Source organism: Oryzias melastigma, linkage group LG9 (genome assembly GCF_002922805.2).
Source record: "Oryzias melastigma strain HK-1 linkage group LG9, ASM292280v2, whole genome shotgun sequence".
In the NCBI taxonomy this organism is placed as follows: domain Eukaryota; kingdom Metazoa; phylum Chordata; class Actinopteri; order Beloniformes; family Adrianichthyidae; genus Oryzias; species Oryzias melastigma.
Window position 1 is genome coordinate 20,913,204 of NC_050520.1, and position 16,328 is coordinate 20,929,531.

The 16,328-nt window shown below is 39.1% G+C and overlaps 1 long non-coding RNA gene across 1 annotated transcript in view; it reads right to left on the reverse strand.

Moving 5' to 3' along the window:
* The window catches only part of LOC112148885, a 33,058-nt gene that overhangs the window by 6,168 nt on the left and 10,562 nt on the right, over nucleotides 1–16,328 (reverse strand). Inside the window, exons 2-3 of the long non-coding RNA XR_002919703.2 lie at nucleotides 15,502–15,590; nucleotides 5,218–5,374 (exon numbers count right to left, since the gene is read on the reverse strand). This is a non-coding gene — a long non-coding RNA (uncharacterized LOC112148885). The remainder of the gene's footprint in view (nucleotides 1–5,217; nucleotides 5,375–15,501; nucleotides 15,591–16,328) is intronic.

The following is a 16,328-nucleotide window of genomic DNA, read 5'->3' on the forward strand; positions in this document are numbered from 1 at the left end:
AAAAAAAAAAAAAAAAAAACATAAAGTGCATTTCTGACCCCTCCCCACCAACTCCTCATCTATACTTCTCTGGGAAGAAAGCTTGCATACAAAGAAGGGGGCATAATGGGACGAGGATATTTGCATGCACATTGTCCATACTGAGCACCAAAGTGATTATATACTGAGTTTATGTCGAAGCTGCGCAAAAAAAAAAGGTTTTAAAGAAGCAAGTCAGCCTCCATAACAGACAATAAAGCGTCATAGCTCCACGTTGTAATAAAAATAATGAGATCATGTTTAGAAAACCAGACGCACAACAACAGGTTCAATCGTGGGAAAATATTCAATCGCACAAAACAATTTACCCGGGCTTTTGTCATCTATGCATTCCGTTCTGCTATTCTATACCAGAGATGAACACAGTGAATATAATCCCAGTCTGCACTGGAAAAAAGGCACAAGAATAGCCTGTTAACACAGAGAGAGGCATTAAAGGAATCTAGAAAGCTCAACCAGCAATTTACACAGTAGCATTTGTATCTAAAACATGCAAAATCCATGCTCCTGTCAATTGTAATAAAACTAGAGTAATAAAAGGGAGAGGAAATTTGGTCAAGATAGTAAAATTCACAGGACACAGGACTCCACAAACAGTCTGCTGTCTGACCCTCTCAGCTGATGTGGCAGTTCAAGTAAGAAAAAGGCCTTTCAAGCTCAAAACAGGATCAAACAACTTGCTGTAGAGTCTGGTTACACCATAACAATAGCTTACATTCACTCCCAGCTTCCACACATAAGGTTTTACCTCAAAGGGAGTAAAGGGAGGGAGAGCATAGTGTGAAGAGTGGGTTTGTGTGGGTATGGAAGGGAGTATGGTGATATCTTAGACGATAATGGCGTTCAACAGATTAGATGGTATCTGACTACCATGTTTGTTTTCAATTCTCAGCTTCTGCAGGTATACTGAGATTCGTGGTCCAACCAAAAGCTACTCGAAAGGCTTTACATACAGATGCATTTCAGTAAGTTAGAATATCTTTAAAACATTAATGGATTCATTTGAATGATTACGGCTGGATGGTAGAGCGGTGGTTAATACTCTTGCCTCTTAGCAAAGTCTACACTCTGCTCATGGACAATGAGACCCAAAAGGTCATGGCTAAAGAAGCTGGCTGTTCAAAGAGTGCTGTATCCAAGCACAAAAGTGGGATCCTGAGAAAACTTGGTAAAACTAGCAAGAGGTAACTGCAACTATGATAGGTTTTAAAACAAATTCTATTTGGTTGGGGTGTAACAATTAATTGACTTAATCAAAGAATCAATTGATATTCTTACGATGTTTCAAAGACCTGTGAGGTAAGTTGTTAATCAAAAAGAATCCAGTATAATTGACCCATACCATTATAAAATCATTTCACTTGTTTGTTTGTGCAAGTTTTAATTTCCTTTTGATTATCCTGCAAGAAACACAAGGAATTTGGGAAATTTCACCTGCACTGTTAAGTCTAAAGTCCCACTGGATGGATTTTTGGCCAAAGATGTCCTTGATCTATCATAGGTCAGTGAATTGAATCGATTCGGATTGCTCAAAATGAACCAATATCGACTATAAATTGCATTGTCAACCACAAATTATGATATGTATTGTTACACCCCTACTATTTGGGACTTCAGAAGGGACTCACATGTAATGGACTGCTGCTTGAATCATGACTTCAAAATCTACACAGAATTATCCAGGACAAGGACATTGACTGTTACATTTTTTGTGTCAAGCCACACTTGAACCAGAGACAATGTCCTTAGTGTCCTAGTTGGGCTAAAAAAATGAGATGTTGCTCAGTTAGAGAACCAGGGTGCCCACAGAACCTCTGCATAAGTTTCAGAGGTGGTTTGAGGGTCCATTCTATTTACTGTTGCTGGTCTAATATCAATCTACAATGACTAGTTTCCCAGTTATCCAAACTCTACTTGGTTTTGATGACTGATATCAGACATTCTGATATATCTAAAATCCATAACTTTGCTGACCTGGTTTACAGGACCAGGGTTAATCAGACTTGCCATGGAGATTTTGTAGCGTTTGTAAAGCAGAAGAAGAAGAGACACACCAGATGCAACAAAGCAGAGCAGCAGAAGACTGAGATCAGAGCTAGCTAGGCTTCCTTAATACCTCAGCAGTTCCACAGACTGATAGCCTCCCTGCCTTGTCATGTTGCTGCAGTAACTCATGCAAAAAGGATCCAAAGATTTAAGAAAGGATTCTAAACATGGCATACCACAACATGTGAACAGACAATTTTGTAATTGTGTGATGCTTCAAATTGAAAAACTAGCTTTCCTCAAACTGTATTGGTGGATCATATTAGACCATTGACTTTGGATTTCCGCAAGACCTTTTGACAAATTCCTAAAGATGGAACCAACTTCAAAGGCAGTTGTTGCAGACTTAATCGCCTACAGGATGCTGTCCGAATAATATCAACAATAGAGACTATCAGCTGAACAGCTGAAATCCTGCATTTGATGCAATGACTGGTAGCCCTGGCAGCTTGCATTTGTTTTGTACTGGATGAGTAGTTTTGGAAAAATTAGTATGCAGTCAAGGATGGGAGGGCTTGTCAAGATCAGGAAGAAACATCTCCCACCCATTGGGTGGATTCTCATTCACGAACAAGGCTGACAAGAGGGCTGACTAGTGTTAAGACAAGAAGCAAATAAAATGGCGAAGAACACATTGAATATTCCTTTTCATATGAGTGCACTGAGAACACCTTCATAGACAGGCATGCTCTCTATCTGTCTGTCTCGTATGTCTGTTCATCTGTCAAGACATTCTCTCTCCCTTATTTCTTTCTCACACTCTTTCGGCTGTCTCCGCTTTTCCAAAACTATATGTCATTCACGTCAAACTGCTCAGGCCTCTTTTTTTGAGGGTGTTCTGCTGGACCATAGAGCGAATAAACATCCATGTCAGGCGAAAGCGATCTGGGGCCGTTTTCTCTCTGAGCTTGAGCTCTCCTGGGAAACACACAGCTCATACAATGGTTAGAGAGGGCCTTTTGTTGAGGCTCTGGGAGCTGCATGGCTAGGTCTGGATCAAACAGGAGTTGTGTGTGTGTGGGGGTGTGTATGCATGTGTGTATACACTTTTACATTTTGTCCACACACTCACACAGAAATCTCAGACTTTCCTCATCTCCCCAAAGTCAGTGTGACTAAGTAAACTGCTTCACCCTTTAGCAGTTGTTAGAGAGCAGGAAGATGAATGTGAAATAGCCAGAGAAAAAGTGCAAAGAAAAAAAAAAGAGGGAATGGTGACGTAAGGCTGTGCTGCACTGATTTAAACTGGTTTAGTGTCAGTCTAAAGAGGATTTCTGTTGTACTATATAGAGACCACAGTTCAAAGCTTGTGGGCTGAGGTCCCTCCAGGGGTCCGATTCATGGGAAGTCTGAGGGAAAGTGTCAAATACTAATGTCTGTGAATGTGTTTACAGGTGTCAGTTATTTATGGCAGAGCTTTAATCCACTTTAGTAATATGACTTAATACCGGAAATATAAAGGAGATTCCAAAATGTATATGTGAAATAACAGCTGTCATGCCAAAACACAACAGATTTTAGTTTTTGTTCAACAGTGTTTAAACTTGGGATAGAAAAGGACAAACATTGAACGTTTGAGAATATTTTCATTGAAGGCCACAGCCTTGCTCCTGACCATCTGCCTTTCCTGTAAGAACTATGGGAATTCTCTTACTAAAAGGCTTACTAAAAAGAACTGACTCTATTCATTCCCACAATTGCACTTTCTTTGGGACTCCCCCTTTTCCAGTCACCCGATTTCACACAAACCACCTCACTAGTCCCTCCTTTTCTGGCTTTGCATCCTTCTTCTTTCTCCTTACCTTCCTGAACCCCCTCCCCTTCCAAGTCCCTGCCTTCCTTACAACTTCAATTTCAGACACAATGAAGTTGTTCTGGCTGACAGTTTGGCCAGTAGAATGAGTGTTGTTTGAGCCTGCTGTGTGGCCCATTCTGCCCCTCGCCAGCTCAGTTACCAGGACTCTAGCTGGTGGTACATGGAGGACCACCGTCCTCACACTCCCATCATTGGCCCAGACAATTTGTCTTAAACTGCAAAGAAACTCACGAGCACCATTATGTTGCATCCAGAATTCGTCTAATAAAACACCATAAATTTACTAAGCTGATATTTAATTGTCTTCAGATGAAACTGGCCCATTTTTATGAGTTTTGAAACTGCAGATAGTCTTTAAATCTTCTTTTTTTTCTTTCATAGCCTCAATCTGTTATCCATCTGTTATGGCAAAGCCAGTGCCATTCCAAAGCCAAGTTGGCCTGATTTACTCAGTAACTCCATGTCTTGTAGGGCGTGTCAGAAAGGATTCTGTATTGGGGTCAGTTGTAAAGACAAAGCCTGCAGCCCTCTCTCCTCTGTCGCTTTTAGTAAGCATCAACCAGCTTGTTGTCCCTATGCCCCCCCTCTGAAATCCTTTTTTCTTTTCCATGTGATCTCTCCAGTTTCTATGCCAAGCCTGTAACCAAACAAATACAAAAACCTGTGCTGCAAATATTGTTTCTATGTGAATCTCTTCTGATGCTTGAGCACACAAAGGGACATACACAGTAGCCAGGACATGAGAAAGTGGCTTGGAGAGGCCCTAAAGGGGAGACCATATGTTCAGGCGTTGTATATCAGTCAGCTCACTCCCAGTGCTCTGCCAGACCACCATAACTTAGTTTGTCTTCAGCACAAAGTTTGGTCCAAGCTTGGCTGGGTTGATTAGGAACCCATTCTCTGGAACCAATGAAGCTTAACAGACCTCCAACAAGGGAGCTAATCACACCCACTCTTGCCCACACTCCTTCTTACTATCACTCTGTCAAAATCACTGTTTCTATGATTTCTGTTTTCCAACAGGAAACCAAATACAAGTAATGTGTTGGTGCCAGACAGTGGCAACTGCTAAAGAAGAGCGAAAGGTCACAAAAACAAACACCGAGTGTCATAGTTTTCTTTCTCTGCTGTCTAGCCAAACCACATTAAAAAAGAAAAAAAAAACAAACATGGATAATTGTGTCTCTGCTGCTGGTTCACACATGTTGTTTGTGTGTGAGAGAGCACTGCAGCAGTGTCATGTTCTCACCTGACAGATGCTTTTCTGTCTCAGGTGTGAGGATTTTTCAAATGTTGTGTGTAGAATGAGAACCCACCCATGATGTCTTGTATGTCAATTGGAGAGCATGTGCGAGCTGAAGGACGTGGCGCACTGACAATGGAGCGCCCCAGGGTGCAGAATACTCTGAACGACCTTGAAACTCAGCACTCTCCATTCCCATGGCTGCAGGGACCCCGAGACACTCTGTGTATCTGCACAAATGGGAGAATTTGAGGGAGCAATTAATGAGTCTGTCACAAGTATCAGACCTACAGAAAAAAAAAACACTCTATATATTTTGTGCAAATACACACCAAAGGATCTTCAATGCATTGAAACAGCTACTCTCAGTCCCACAGAGTAGGGGATTTGCTACACATTGTACCCAGCAAGCTTTGTGATTGGACTGGACATGTCTTAAGTACATCAGCACCGTAGCTTCAAAGTACACAAAAACACATCCAGATGTGCACAAAGATGAAGAGGACTTGGTGGGTCAAAAATGGCAGTGGGGGGTGCTCATGGCGAAGAGAGAAGCAGCAAGAGGTGGTAAAGGCCATGCCGTCGGGTTCTGCTCGGACACAAATGTCAACAGCATGACAGCCTGTGTACAGAACCCCAGCAGTGAGGAAGCACACAAGATGATCAAGAAAAAACAGATAAACAGGAAAGCATACAGTACAAGTACACAAGGTTGTAATGTTTTTGTTCCTTTTTGCAGGGATTTTTTTAACCATATAAAAGCAAAGGAAACGGATAAAAATAGGACTAAAACCAAGTGACAGCTGTAACAAACAGTTTGCTTGAACTGTTTTTAGTCTTTTCATATAAAACTGTTTACTAGAGCAACTTGGTATTATTGCAAGACCAACACTTTAAATGTAGGATTTTTTTTTTAATCAGATTCCCAAAAGAATGGACTATTACGTGCAACCCAAACTCTCATTTCAAGTTTTGGAAAGTGGAGATAAAACACAAAACTCTCTGCAAGGGTAAAACCGCTGAATGCAAGGACTTTGCACCCAACTACAGCATCAGATGTAATCAAAAGGTACACACTGATCTAAAATATAAAAAAAGTAGCTTCATGACCAAGTTTACAGACATCTATTAATGCTGCATGTGCAAACACGTTATCGGAAATTCATGATTCAATAATTCTGTTCTGTGATCACAACTTTAATGAAAGTAAGCTTACTGCATACATGTCATTTCTTGTTTTACATTCAACTCACTTAAACATTTAAATGATGCTTCTTCAATCACACCCAGATGGGATCTTTCAATTACAAACATGTCTCCATGTGTGTCAATGGATGCACCTTATCACTTAATGTGACAGAAAAAGCTTAGCAGTGTACACGGTGGATTAGTTGTTGACTGTGAAGATTTAGCAAATTAAAATGGATACATTTCCTTTTAACAGACAAAACAATGTCTAAAGAAGTATACAGGTTATTTAGTTTAACATCAAGATGGTATATACTCAATATCACAAAGGAAAAAGATTATGTAGGGCCATACACACATGAACAATTCCGATTGCTGAACAGCAGGTTCCACGAACTCAAACCCGAGGCCATCTTTCTTTCAGAATGCTCCGTCTGCATCTTCACTCTTAATACAATTTCTTTCTTTCTCCCCTGCTCTTTCATTTCCTCCATTTCTGGCTTCTGACTGGAATCACAGCAAAGTTCCTCAGTGAAAGCAGTCTGCTCTCATCATCACAGGCGCTTCAACAGAGCCTCGGCCAGACAGTGGTGATTTGTGTCTGTGTTAAGGCAGAAATACTCCTTTCCTTTTTCATAGTAAAGATTGCTGCCATTATCTGGATCTATTCCTCTGGATGACACACAAAAAAGACCAAAACATGGAGGGAAGGAAAATGAAGGAATTTCACCCAACTGCTGTGTAAATTGCTGATTGAACCATAGCGATAATTCGGGGATGCAATTGTCAGTGTCACTTACAGTTAAGATGTGGGATTCACATCTTGTGGTGCAAAAGTTTTAGTGGGTCTGTAGGCAACGGTCAACTTTTTGGAGACAGAGCTGGAGGTAGCAGAGCTTAAAATGTTGAGGTTTTCTTTGGAGGTGATGAGGATAAAGAAAGATCAGAGGGACAGCTAATGTTTTGGAATTTTTGGATGTAAATACAAGGAAGCACACTGAGATGGTTTTGGACAGAGAGAGGAGTGATCGTGTTGGAGCAACAAGGAAAGAGCCTGGAGGAACACCAAAGAGGAGGTTCATGGAGGTCGTCAAGGAGAACATGGTTGGTGTGATCGAGGAGGATGCAGAGGATAGGATTAGATGGAGGGGATCGCTAAAGGGAGCAACTTAGAGACAAAAAAGATTGCCAATGGTCTGCTTCCAATGGTCCAGTCATTATTATAAAGTATTCTAGATGCAACTGATGAAAACTATTTCACTTTGTTCTCTGCAAACACATTTATGTGTCCAACAATCGTTCAAAAACGCCGTTTACACATGAGCAAGTGTTGTGATAGTGGCATAATCTGAGTAATATTAAGCTAATGTGCAGTGAATTGCAACAGAAATGCAAATTCATTCTTGTCTTTTTTTCACACTGAGTAATGAAATCCAATCTTTTGTGGCCACTGGGCATCGAGGGTGGGAACTCCAGCGAGGCGCGGGGCTTTCTATGGTCACTCGACTGGACTGTGAATGAGCCAGTCACCAAGCAGGAAAGATGGTGTGCCAGCGGCGTGCTCTCTGCTAATTGATTGCTTCTACTAACAAGAGCATAATGTATTCTATTGTGATCATCCGTTGCCCATGTTCATTAAGCCAGGAAGCAGCGTGATCTTTCCTTTTTGTCTTGCCCTTTTTCTCCCCCATGCTTTTCTTATCCCCCTCTCGCAATCCTCTTTTACTTCCTCCCTCCTCTCTTCTGCCCCCGCCTCTCTCTGGCGCTGGATGGGAACGGCGATACAAAGGTGCTATGACACGCAAAACATCCCTCACCATCAACAATGTAAAAAAGAAGAAGTGGAACAAAGAGCGGTCGGGGAAAAATAGAGTATGGCTGGCAGGATCGCTGATGATGGAAAGAAAAAACAAATCCAGAGCAGAAATGCTGAAAAAAGGATACAGCACAATTTAAAAGTCAAAAAGATCAGTATCAGGGAAATACCTCTTTCTCTTAACTCTCCCAGACTTTTCTTCGTGCCAGGTCCCAGACTGCTCCCCAAAACCAACTACTTTGTTTTGTACTCTCATTTTCCGCCTGCTTCCCTTCTCTTGCCCCTTTCTCACCCACCTCCCGTCCCCATCTATGCTCCTCATTCTATCTCTGGTTTGCCTCCTAATGAGAGCTTGAGGACAATAGTGCCATTGTTGAACATGTTTGGAGCTCTGAGCTTAAACAATTGCTGTTTACCCAAGCAGTGGCACAGCTTGGACCCTCTTCTCTTTGGCTCAGCTGGGCCAAGTTTGATTAAGTCTGTTCTGCAAGTCCTGAAATAAAGAAGCATTTGAACCAACAAACCCCAGTATGTGAACACGCTCAGGGTTTATTTCAAAAAGTTAAATGATTGATCTTTTCTGTGTTTCTGCAGCATGTCCGCAGCAGTGGAGGGAGCATTTGTCTGACTGTACCAGTCACACTGAAACCATGACTGCAAATACCTTGGATGTCACACAATATCAAAGCTTTTTGATTTTTTTTTTAGCAGTCTTTGACTTAAGTTTAGTAAATTACCTACGAATTTGCATAATTAATTAGAATTCTGCCTTAGGAACAGTTTTGGTTTGTGCTGATTTGTTTCCAGCAGTTAGAATTTCAAGATCCAGTTCAATGAATATTCTGTTTTTGGTGTTTTCAGTATGTTTTTGTGGCATTTTTCTCATGACGGAGAACATATTTAAAGGAAATTAAGCTTTTAATTTTCTGAGTATTTCTATTGAAATCATGAATCTGGAGCAGATGAAAATGGCATTTGAAAAAGAACATGTTTGTTATGTGGAAAGCACACTGGGCCGTCCACAGGCTCCCTTTTTCGCTCCATTCCTATGCATTCACTTTCAGACAAATAGATCCATGTGGGTCTTTGTTTTCTTTGTCTGAGCTGACATCCGTACAGCTGTATAGCTCCAGTATTGCTCGCCATTTGTTTGCTCCACTAATGTTAGGTTGGGGTTGTGAGGGTCTGTAAGCTAGCGGGAGAGCATGTAATCAGAAGGATGACGGGAAATGAGGACAGACTTACTCCACACCACAACTCAGAGGTGATTTTTTAACAAACTACTGCCACTCTGCTGAAACTATGTCCTAGAAAACAGCACAGGTTTCTTGATTTAAATCTTGTATTTACAGTTGTTTCTTTCTTTCATATTAAAATATGCTGATTTTCTGAGTTTGTTCTAAGTTTAGACTAAATCTGACATAAATGATGAGAAAGTCTTATGTCATAAAGAATGCCTGACCCATTAAAATGCAGGCCTTTTGTAAGAAACTGCAGAAGTTCCAGGTTGTCGTACCAGGATGTTTTTAAGAGGGTCTTTGTCTGCAGAAAAGAATGTCAAGGAAGACACCCTCTGTGACCTTTTGCAGCCTAATATATTTGCAACAACTCATTAGCCTTTCTAACTCTCCTGTCACGAGCTAAAATATTTCTGGTACCAAACTCTTGATGAAGATATACACACAGTACTATACACTTTTTATAGAAGAATTAAGAAGCAAAACGGTGTAAAGAAAGAGGAGACTGCGTCAAACATATGTTAAAAAAAATCGGTGAAAATGATCTGCTTTCAAAATGACCTTCCTAATGTAGGACAAAGCTAATTTCCTGATTAAAAAAGTCCCACTTGGGTTGAAGATGCTGCAGGCAGTGGATCTATGATTGACTGCAAGGAAAAAACAGGGAGCTCTCTCTCCATAAGGGCCTCAGATAATATACCAAATGGGCATGGAGGTATCAAGCTGATGCTTGTGGCAGAGGCGTGCTGAATCAGTGGATTGAAAGTCTTTTCACTCAGCCACATCATTCTGCTCTGTGGGCTGTAACCTGCGTGTGCTAGCAGCACTATGCAAAGCAGCATCATGAATATGCGTAATTAGGTGGGACTGGTGTAATTTTTCTGTGTTATGGGATGTGACATTTGTGGAGCAGGAACATACATCAGTGTCAGAACAACTGACAAATGCAAATCCCCCCCCCCCCCTTTTTTTTTTTCTGCGGTGAGACCTTCGACACTTTGTGGCACAAACTCTACAAACTGTGCGGTTTGCTTTCACGCATTTCATTCACGCAGCTGCGAGCAAGATGCGGAAAACTATTCGTACAAAATCGAGCAAAGAAATCCAGCAGACAGGAAAATACTCGTGCAAACAAATGTGCACAACAAAGGCAGGAAATGAACAGTGAGACATTTGCACACACGTGAAAAGATGCACTGTACAACAGTATATACTGTAAAATGAGAGTATTTGTGTAAAAAATGAACACATTTTTGCTCTCTAAGGGTAGCACAAAAGGACAAAAGAGAAGGACAGTCATTTTAAGATGGAAATATAAAATTAAAGGTAAAGTATGGGGACAATGGGAATCACGGTTTTCAACAGTAATGTATTTTTAATAATATACTTAAAATGTGTAGCACAAAATGCTGATTTTCTTTTCTTGATTTTGTTTAAAACATTCCAGGTAAAAGCTGTAGTTTTGTTCTCCTGAGACTGAATCATCTACTTCACTATTTTGTTCTCTTTCATGCTATTCAGTTCAGAAAAAAACATTCAAAAAAAATCTAAAAATATCAAATTATAAATAATATCAGATCCTCTTTATAAACTGCCCAAAGCAGCTATTAATAATTGGATCTTTTTTTTTTTTTTTTTTAAACTGGACACAAACACATAATGTCCACAACAGACCTCTATTCCACTTTGTTGAGAGAGAACCAATTTAAGCAGACTGTTCTGAATCCCAGAGCCACCTCTGGTCTTTCCTTTTGCTTTGCCCCATCCGTATCCCTTTCTTCGCTGGCGTTGATGCACACATGTACAAACACACATATATATAAACACACTGACACTCATCACATACTGCCTCCATCAACCACCCTGCCACACATGCAGAAGGGGAGGACACATCCCTCATAGCACCCAGGAAATTAACTTGACATTTGATGCAGACGGAAAAAAAATATATATTTTGGTGGTGGGGGGAGGAGGAGGTAAGGAAAAAAAAAAGTGTACCAAAGCCGAGATAGCATAAACTCATCCCTTGTTCACCCTTCCCCATTGCAGCCCCCTTAAACCCAGGGACGTATTTGAGGGGGATTTCAATAATCTGCAATGCAGAGGCTACTGGGTGTCCACGAAAAATAAAAATAAAAAAAGCTTTCATCTCTGTCCTTGTCAGCACATGTATGTTGTCTGTACACATAGAAATATGTGTGATGTCTATGTATGTGTGTCTATGTGAGTTTATATTTAGCTTTAAGCTCAAATTCATACATAAAATTACAACAATTTTTATTTCTTGATCTGTGCCTTTCAGTTCTACTGCTGCTGCTGCTGTCCTGTTATATTATCGTGGAATCCAAAACAAACTGAACATCATTGGTGTTTTCAGTCAACATCCAATGCAAAAACTTTGCACTAGATTAACAATTGCATTAAATGTTTCATTTTAATCTCTGCAAGGAGCCCAGACCACGGGCCAAAGCGAACACACGCAAACACAGCAGCGCGCAGCAACACGGCAGACTGTCTCAATGTCCCCTGCATTAGACATGCAGGAATGTTAACATTATTATGCACAATTGTGAATGTCTGTCTGTGAGTGCCCTCCCCCTTCCCTGCTCTGCCATATTGTGTCTGTGTGTTAAGTCAGTGAGTGTGTGTGAATGCTATCTGGAGGAAGATGGAGGGTGGTCTTATGCAAATGTCCCCCCCCCCTTTTTTTTATTCCTGGATGTGAGTTTAAATAAATTAAAGGCTGTAGTCTGACTATTATATTCTGTACGTGTTAGGTTGGTAATCCGTGTTTCATCTTTTTGTAAAGTACAAAGACTTACATACAAGGTGAAATTAAATTTAAAGAAATTAATTATTTGTGATTAGGGGTTTTAATCCAAAATTATGTTCAGAGATGCGTCGGCGTATAATTTAAAATGGGATTGCTGGGAGATGAAACAAACAGAAAGGAAACAGTTGGAACATAAACACACATTTAAGAGAGAACAAAAAATTATGTTTTTATTGCATATTTAAAGAAAGAAAAAAAAGTGAGTTCAAACTCCTATGGAAAATGTTCTCTATTTGTTTTATCTTCATATGTGTGTATTTGTGTGTGCAGGTTTCTATATAGTACAATCAAGAATGCATTATATATAGCTTTTTCTTTTGTCGTGGAGTAATTTTACACAAAATATGTCTGTTTTATGTTTTTGATTTTGTCTTTTTTATTAATTTAAAAAAACAATTTGGTTAAATCCTTGTTTGCATGTGATTTTACATACACATACATGCAAGGAGAAACATAAATATGATAACCACACTCGACATAGACCTGCCAGTCAATGAAAATGTATTTCCATGCATCATAAATACGTATTTTTCCTCGTTGGAGCAGAAAAGAGAGGTGAGTCTTTCATTAGCTCCTTTGTTACTAATATCTGCTGCTCTGCATGTCATTAAGGCGGAGCCACAATATTGCATCATCCCAGTTCTTCATACACGTGTAACATAAAAATATGATCCATACGCTTTGAATCCCATTTATGTTCGCTGGATCTTTAGGATGTCAGCAACTGCTATAATGTTTTGGTGGTAAAAAAGAAATAAATAATAATAATTAAAGCCTTCTTACGTCTTAGAGGAAGGGAGGGGCTCAAACCAATATTTAGATTTTAAAACTAACTTGTGATATTTTTTAGGGTACGATATTTTACTTAAAAGGATTTTGTTAAGCTTGTGTTGCATACGAAGACTTCGGCATCTTTTTGTGCCTATATAAACTCTCCTCCTGCCACACAGCTATTACTTGCCAGCAATTTGCATTTATTTGCATGATTTTCACAATGTGAATTTCCCTTTGTTCTGACAGTATGATGATGCGCCAGAAGCCCTTTTTGTCCTGCACTGTTACACATTCAAATGGAAGAGGATTCAAAAAACAAAATGTATATATTTTTTATTAGAAAAAAAGTCAGTGAGATTTTTGCATCATCATCAAGACTGCGTTGTTACACCTGGTAAGGTAAAAACACATAAATAAGTAGTTTTACTTGCAGATTTGTGAGATTTTTGTGGGTACAATAGAAAATGGTGGTACTGCCATAAGGGGGAATGAACATCTGCAATAAATGGCAGGAACAAAGAAGCATAAAACATGACAAATGGGACGCAGGGAAATAATTTGAAATCTCCAAGATGACTTGTAGTTATATTTTTCTTAATAATTTATCTAATACTCCCCCTGTAGCCCCCCAGTTGATTGCCCTTGTAAAACCACATCATGTCATAGCTAAACTTTGCATTTAATACAGTATCTTCACCGTGTAAAAACAGTATTTTGTTGATTGATGTGTGGGTCTTCTGCACTTCCTTTGTGCACACAGACACCTTTTTTTCTTTAACACTCGTTAATCACGAAGAAACATTTGGATTAAAATAATAATTACTGGAGTGGCACAAAACAGAGCTGGACCAGTATGGAGATTATCAGATTTTAAAATTTATTTTGATAACTGTACCACATTAATGTCCAATCTAGCAAAATACATACCACAATGGAAAAGGTAAAAGGGGAAAATTGCAATAAAATAATGTCTGTCAGGCAAGATGAGGAACAAACCTATTTTTTATTTTGGATTTTGAACCCAGGACCCTTTCATACTCCTCATGCAGAAATAGCTGAAGGCAGATAGATGTTTTTTATAAAAAAAATAAGACTACCTCTGCAGCTAAATAATGCAGAAATACATATAGTTTTTCCAACATACTCTGAGCAGCTTTGGGTTATAAGGAGTACGGTAAAGCTGTCCAGAGTGCTGCTCTGCAGTTGGAGCATCTTACTAGGTTAGCTAATAATAAAGAACAAAACAGAAGAAAAAATAATTTCAATTCTGAAGGAAAATTATGACATGCTGAAATCTCTGAAATAGACTTAGCTCTGAAGACAACTATTAAGTATTGATGACATTCTTGTTCGTGTTTGATGTAAGAATTTATGTCAGATTTACAACATGTAGGAAATAAACTCAGAACCACAAATATTTAAGTTTTAGATGATTACAGGTTAGAACATCAGGAAATAAGTTTATATGTTTTTGTTAAAAAATATATACATTTTTTATTATTTTTTCTTTTCCTTTTGTGGAATATTTGAGACACTATTTTCCCAATGAATAATATTTCCTTAATATTACCATAAAAATCAAGGGGCTTGACTTATCACCTCTATTGATTGATGCAAGAAATGTCTTTTTCTTTATATTTCCTTCTTTTTTTCCAGCAAACATCATTTTGTAATTGGGCCGTTTACAAGCAGAGTGTAGATAATTTCATGAATAGTTAATGAATTTTCTTATTGCCACAGAGACTATTAGCAACACCAATGAAAGTAACTGAAAGAGTCATCAGCCATTTCATTCTAAATTTTCATCATAGTTTGAAATCACTGAGACATTATAACCTATATAAATATTTGTATATAGGGATCATTTAGGGAGCAAACTTTGGCCTATTAAAATGTTTCCTCATTTCAATGGCATAAAATGTCATTGGCAAAGCATCTAATTGGTTGAACAAGATGCCCTCCACGTATGGCCAACGCTGCCAGAGTGGAGCGCAATTAGTTTTTCAGTTGCAACAGGAGATTACTAAAATCACTTCCGAGTTATAACTATAGTGTGTGTGTGTGTGTGTGTGTGTTTATGTGTGATAATGAAATGTGCGCTGCAAGCTTTGTTTCCCCCCTGTGCTCGTTGTTTTTTGGATTGAACCACAAGGTTAAAATGGGTCATGGGATTTGATATTACCCACAATCATATCGCCTCAGTTCCCTTTTTAAAGCACTGTTGTTCTGTTTCCTCTGGACCACTACTAACATCCATGCCTTTATCCAGCACACATGGGCTAGCTTTGCTGCAGGCAAACAGACACACATGCACACTGACTAACACATCAGCAGAGACGAGCACGGGGAGGAAGAGCAGTTAAAGCATCTGCTAACAAAGAAGCTATTTTCAGCAGTGTCTCTTGAAGTGATGAAAGGATTTTTTATCAAACATTGATTAAAACTACAGTTTTTTTTTCCACTTTCTGCACAGATTAGTAACACTTTTAGTTTGGAATCAAATCTCACCTCATTTTTTCTCCAGTGGAGGGCTACATTCCAGCAATCTTTTGATGACCTGTAGTTCCTTCTCCATGGTGGTCTTTGCTCCTCCGTTCCTGAAACAATGTAAAAAAAACAACAAACACACAAAGAATGAATGGCTTTCCCAAAACTGAACTGTTCAAGTTGCTGAAAACCACAAGAAAAGCTCAGCAAACGAAGAGTAGGTAGGCAGAGATCAATTTTATCATTGAAGTCAAGCTTGGAAGCTTAACCTATGCTCTCTGCCACAGAAACAATACCACACGAACACCGTTCAGAAACATCTGGACTTTTTACATTTATTGCACATTTGAAAAACAAAATTGCCTCCAAATTTGAACCAATTTGAATGAAAATTTGCATTTGACATTGCAAGTAAATGTGTCTATAAATGTTGTTTTCATGTGAAAACAGGAGGAGAAAAAAAAACACACCTGTAACATTAAAACTAAGGTATCCGGTTTTCTTTTTTACCTGAAGGCAGCACCTGATCCTTAAGAAAATATTACAATATCTCTAGATATCTCAAGATTTTTTTTTGTTCTTATGCTTCACTGTTAACTGTCCTCCCCTGTGATCCTGGTGATTTTGGTTTGTCGGCATCAAACTGACAGATGCCACATTCTATTAGAGCTTCAAATCAGAGCTTCCACACACCTAGAAACCGTGAAATTTACATGACTCATACTGACAGTAATTAATAATAAAAACCACTTCATATCTTGAGTGCTCTTTAATTCTGCTTTAATTTTGATAAAAGATTAATCCTATATACACATCTACATTTAAATACCACCTAACAACAAGGTGAT